The sequence below is a fragment of the Chionomys nivalis genome, chromosome 3 (genome assembly GCF_950005125.1).
Source record: "Chionomys nivalis chromosome 3, mChiNiv1.1, whole genome shotgun sequence".
NCBI lineage: Eukaryota > Metazoa > Chordata > Mammalia > Rodentia > Cricetidae > Chionomys > Chionomys nivalis.
Genome location: NC_080088.1, coordinates 9651700 through 9658610, shown reverse-complemented (window position 1 = coordinate 9658610; position 6911 = coordinate 9651700).

Sequence of the window (6911 nt, the reverse complement as noted above, 5' to 3'; positions counted from 1 at the left end):
ATGTTGGGTGTATGTTTCTCATATGTGAGCATTTTTATTTTGAAATATAGTCCCCCATCTTTAACTTCATCATTATGTTCACCATAAAGGAAAGTTTTTTGTGACTTTTTCTGATTATGATGTCACTGTAACACTGGTTTCAAAAAGAAAAGGATTTTGTAACCTTCAATTTTTTTTCATTTCATAAACCATTTAAGTAATATTAGTGCTGTTCACACTTTTTTGATATTCTGAAAAAATACTGCAATAAATCTATTTAGTCTTATGACTTAATTGTTTGAGGAATTTTTATAATAGCCTCAATCTCATTCCTGGTTACAGATCTTTTAATATCATTTATTTCTTCTTGGTTTAATTTTGATATGTCATGTGTTCCTTTCAATTCTTTATCTTCTTTTATATTTTCCAATGCAGTGAAATAGAGCACAGTGTCCTATATTTTTGTGCTCAGTATTTCTTGTTGGATCTCATTGGCATTTGCTGAAATGTCTCCCTTTCCAATTCTAATGGTATTTATTTGTGTATTCTCTGTTTTTATTTTTTTTAGATTAGTTAAGAGTTTGTTAACGCTGTTTATTTTAACAAATAACTAACTTAGTTTTTATTGAATTTTATGGTTCTTTTTCTTTTTTCTATATATTTTTTTTCTCATTTTAATTATCTTTTAATATATTACATTTAGGTTTAGGTTTAGTTTTTTATCGTTGTTTCTAAAGCTCTAAGGTACATTAATACGCTAATAGTTTGAAATTGTTAAAAATTATCATGTTGACACATAGTAATATTTAATTTTTTGTACCATATCCTTTATGTTCCAAGATATTGGGAAGCTAGGTTTTTGTACAATGTGATTGTAGGGATTCTTTTTCATATTTATTTCTTCAGTGTCACAATTATTATATTATTATGTGTTTGCTGTACACTCTCCTTCCATTTGTTTACTTTCTAAGGTTTCTATGATTGTTTGTAACTAGATGATTTACATCATTGTGATTAAGTAAAATAATTGGAAGTTTATTTGATTTCCCTGTATTTGTTGAGAAAGTACACGTCATAGAAGACTCTCACATGAAGAATACATTCTTTTTAAAAGAAAGTACAGGACTGCGAGGGGTGCACCCACACACTGAGGCAATGGGGATGTTCTATAGGGAACTCACCAAGGCCAGCTGGCCGGGGACTGAAAAAGCATGGGACAAAACCGGTCTCGCTGAACATAATGGACAATGAGGACTACTGAGAACTGAAGAACAATGGCAATGGGTTCTTGATCCTATTGCACGTAATGGCTTTGTGGGAGCCCAGGTAGTTTGGATGCTCACCTTAATAGACCTGGATGGAGGTGGGTGGTCCTTGGACCTCCCACAGGGCAGAGAAACCTGCTTGCTCTTTGGGCTGAGGAGGAAGGAAGACTTGATTGGGGGAGGGGGAGGGAATGGGAGGTGGTGGCGGGGAAGAGGCAGAAATCTTTAATAATTAAATAAATTAATTAATAAAAAGAATAAATAAATAAAATAAAATTATACGGAAAAAAAAGAAAGTACAAAGTAATGTATCCTATAAAATGTTCTATACGCTTAAGTTTGAGGGCAGAATCAAAAGCATCAAAATATTACCTTCTTAAGCAACACAATATTAGCAACTTCCTAATGAGAAATCCTGGAAAAATTCCAGAAAAGATTCAGTGTAGTAATTTCAGCTGTGTTGAAACAATGGAATAAATACATAGATATACTCCATGAGTTAAAAAGAAAATGTTTGAGTAGAATGAGAAATCAAATTCCAAATATGAAAGCAGACTTCAATAAAGAAATGGAATTTCTGGAGAAAATCTAAGCTGAAATAATGTTAAAAAATCACAATATGCTACATTAAAACTTCAGTGAAAATTATCATTAAATAATAGAACAAGGTGAAAATATAAAGTCAGGGATGGGTGACAAACAGTAGGAAATAGATCATGCAGTAAACTTCAATGATAAATTTTAAAAGGAATATAAATGGAGCATGGAAGAGCTTTGGAACAAGACAAGAGGAAAGAACACCCAAATTATGTTCATAGAAGAAGGAGACTGCTAACAGAAATTCTTTTAAACCTAAATAATGGGATACCTATACAGGTACAAGAGGCCTACTGAATAGTATCGCATTTGCAAAATAAGTACAGGAACATCATGAGACATAAGTAAGACACCAAATACACAGACTAATGAAAGTATATTAAAATCTGTAAGAGAGAACTGTAGGCTCATTAAAATAATGCATGATTGTTGTATAGAAAACTTTAACATCTAAGAGTTCTTAGAATTCTTTAATTCAATTTATAATTCTAAAAGAAAAGAACTTCCAGTTCAATCTCTTGCAACCAGAAAATTATCTATTAAATTGAAAGAAAAGCACAAATCATCCACATTAGAGACCAAATAAGGTAATTTATGATCAGTAATCCTGATCTACAGAGCATGCTGTAAGAAATTTGTTGGACTGCAGAGAAGGATGAACTGAAAAGGACATAGGCTATTAATAATCAATAACAAACGAGTAAATTGTAAGTACAAAGAAACATCCCTCCTGAAAAACAACAAAATTATAAAAATGCAAAACTCTCATGTATAGTTCATCGACCTCCAATTTTCGAAGAAGATGTGACGAACAAACCAATTGACTTAAAAAACAAAATCCATCATTTTTCTGCCTCTAGTAAATGCATCTTGCCATTAGCAATAGATATCACATTTAGGTAAAAGGATAGAAACCAGTCTATCAAATATATTGACCTGTGAAACAAGCAGTTGTCAATAACTTCACAGTGGACAAAATAAAATTTAAACTAAAGAAAGCCTTTGAGAAGATAAATTTCACCATATTCATTGAAGAGTGTCATCAAGAGGATATTACAATTCTAACATATCAAAAACCACTGTATTTGGAAATTTAATTGTGAACCTACAGATTACATTATTTACATGTTTCCAGTTATATGTTTCTAGTTATAGTGTGTTTTAGCCCTAACATATTTCTTTAATCCAAGAGTTTTTGGCTTATTGTAAACAGTATTAAGTAAAAAATAACATTCCATAGGTAAAGAGGTGAAACAAGCAAGCAGCTGACAGGAAGTAACCAAACAGTGTAAGAGGGAATCAGGAGAATGGATAGAGAGATACACAGGAAGTAGAACGGAGAGACGTGGAATTGGAGGAGACTTGTTGGAGACAGTATAGGAGGTGGGCAAAAGCTCTTCTTCTGACACACTGGAGGAATAATTATAGTCGATATTATTTCGATCATCATAGTGTTTTTTGCATAAAAAGTGAAAGATGGATTGATAAGATTCAAGCCTTAGAAAGAATTATAAATGAAAATAAGAAAAATTCATAGACACAGACAGAGGAATTTAGACAAGAATCTACCACTGTATAAAGAAACTGAAGAGGGGTGGCCCAAGATTAGAAGAGCAACCTTGGTTTATCCAGTTACGATACAGGAACTATCGGCAGAATATAAATACCCCTGAGCTTAAATAGAAATATTTAATTACCCCTTAGAAATATTAGATTTTAGTAGGTTTAAAGAAGAGGTCATTTTACATGATATTGATTCACAATATTCTAAGCAGATGTCAAATTCATGGGCAACTCAAAATAGAATTTCCCCCCAACACTTAAAAGAATTGGCAAGAGCAATATTGGAAGCTAGTCCTCATTTAAAATGGTGAACATGGTGGAAAGACAGAGCTAGGGCCATAGAACGACAAAATAGGGTTAGAGGTGTTAGTTTCTCTCAGAACCAGTTTCTAGGTTTAAATCATCATGCTGACTTACAAAGGCAGCTAGCATTTGATGATCATACGTTAGCCCTATGACATTTAGCAACTTTAAATTCTTGGGACAAGGTTAAATAATTAGGAAATATTTCTGAGTCTTTTAATAGAATACTGCAAGGCCTAAAAAAAGGCCTCCACTAATATTTTGCAATGACAGATTCATCTGTGAATAGAATTTTATCAGATTTAGAAGTCAGTCAAATATTATTTAAATCTTTGGCTTTTGAAAATGCTAATTCAGAATGCAAAAGGGTGATTAGGCCTTTCAAGGCAAGATCAGCCCTAATAGGTGAATGGATTGGAATTATAGCAGGTCTCATATTTATGATGCTACTTTGAAAGGAAAAGTAATATCTAAAAGTTTTATCAAAATAATCAAAATGTCAGATATATAAATTGCAATAAGCAAGGTCATTTGAAAAGGGCTTGTAGGCAAGGCACTTCCAGAGACAATGCTTTACAGTGATAATCCAAACAGAAGGCCTGAGGATTTTGGAGTATGCAGAAGGTGTGGAAAAAGCCAGAACTGGCCTAATGAACGCAGATCAACAAGACAATTTATTTGCAGAGTTTGGAAAATTAAATTGCAGCATACCATAGATATATTGAAGATTTCAATAGGCAACTGCTCCAAGTTTGGAAAATTGTGATTCTGCAATTACACATTTATTAGAAGTTATGGCCATCATGGAGATGCCTGTACAAATTAAGACTGACAATACTCCAGCATATGTCTCCAGTAAAATAATACAGTTTTTTGTACATTACAATATAAGGCATATTGCAGCCATACCACACCATTCTACATGGCAAGCAGTCATAGAAAGATTGAATTGTACTTTAAAAGATAAACTTAATAAACAAAAAAACCACAGAGGTAGATTATACAGTGTTTTATTAACTTAAGACGTTTTAAATGCTAGTAAGAAAGTGAAAACAATTATAGAGAGACACTGAATAGTAGAATAAACTGCTGAATTAAATCATCTTGTACATCCTAAAGAGGTATTGACCTCAGAATGGAAACCAGGATATGTGTTTTTTTCCACAAAATAAGAAAAGCTGTGAATACCATCAAGATTGAAAAATATTAGATTTGAACAGGAGAGACTTTATGCATACGGAGAGGAAATAGTTCATCAGACAGCTTGGTAATTCAGTTGAAACTAACTAATAAAGACAAGCAGATAACTTTTATTCAATTAGACATGAAAAAATAAAAATAAAATAAATTTTCAAATGATAATTTACCAAAGGCACACTAACATTATTGGCATGAATTGAAAAATAGGTTTTCTTAACCCATGTGTCTTAATTTCATGTCAGAATATTAGAGGGTAGATTGACACATGGCCCATGCCATCTTCGACATCAGCTTTTGAGTTTTTTTTAAATAAAAAGCAAATTTTTGTTTTTTGGTATTAAAAAAAATTAAGAGATTTAAATTCTTTTAAGTAAATTTAAAGCTTGCTACAGTTCAAACAGGTTTTCTACATCTGTAAGTGTTGTAGTGTTTTGGAGATAAGATAAAATGTTTGAGCATGGCAGTGGTAGCTCATGTCTTTAATACCAGCAGAGACTGGTTCATCTCTCTAAGTTAGTTGTTTTCTAAATTCTAGGGATAGAGTGAACAAGGTGGGGGACGGCAAGGATTTAATCCCAACACACCCAGGGACAAAATCAGATACAGTTCCTAATTTGTATGTTTGTGCACTAGAGAAAGCACATGCCGTGTTTACAGATTATTATAAAACCCTCTACAGAGTTACTATAAAGGCGGCTAATTTCCACTGGGGACAGAAAAAAAAGAGCAGCTTTTGTGAGTGCTGGTAAGATCTCCACTCATGCAACCCTGGCCAGTATTAAACAGAATCATACTCTGATTATGGATATTACATGTATTGGTGCATTGGCAACTGGAAACTTTTCATGAAGCAAAAAGGAACCCACCAACATTTTTTTTGTTGGCTTCTATTGCAAATGTTTTCCATATATGGAGAAAACGTATTTACTCTTTGAGATGAGGCATGGAGTACCTTATATTCAGCAATTGCCAACCACTCTATGGTTATAGGGTGTCCTTACAATGATGGGTAGGATCTATTCTTAAACAGAATTTTTGCAGGCTCAGCCATGCAAAGGTAATACAGTTGAACAGATATCTGTCTGGATTTCTTTATCACCAGGATGTGTCAACAAAGAAGTTTGTGTCATCCCACACTGAGCACTGAGGAAATAGCGCAGTTGTGTGTAATCCTCATCCCTAAACCAGCAACCCCTTCCTCAAAACAGACACCTATTGGACTGTGGGGATCAATGAAATGGTCACAACATTTGGCTAAGGCATGGTTTATCAACCACTGATGGAACCAAAATTAATGAAAAATTGTAGCCCATACACAGGAAGATGAAATGGCCAATACGAAGGAAGAAACCACAAAATCAGCACAACACACTGAACTAATAGAAGGACTTTAGCCTATAAGAGAAACAAGTAGAAAAACAAAAGGAAAAAACCTCTATTTTCTCCAATTCATGATGCATGTGCAATGGTGTAGATACATGATCATCAAAATTGAAAACCACTAACTGTCAGATAAAGGGCAAGGATATCTGGTCATGGGAGGCATGAATGGAAATGGCACACCCTAGCAAAATTTAGCAAAGATGTCAAATTTAAATAGCTCACAAAAGCAAGATCAACATAATGCTTGAAAATAATGGAATAGTTGACAGTTTCATCATGTTAATTAAAACCATAATATTCAAATTTTCTAGGGAACAAATTGAAAATAAATCCTTAAGAATGATAGATTACTCATTAGAGAAAGTTGGCAGTTTACCCTTAACACTGAAAAACAGGAGAAATGGAGAAGCAAATTAAACCAGGACAACCCTATGAGAATAAATATTTTAAGGACACCATAGGTAGGCAGTGGTCTATTTCTTTAATCCCAACACTTAGGAAACAGAAGCAGGCACATAAGAATTACAGTGTTTTAAATTTAAAACCCACTGTTAAAGGAAGGCTGAAATTCAAAGCAAATGTCCACTGTGGTCTAAAAATAAATACACTTAAACCTTGAGC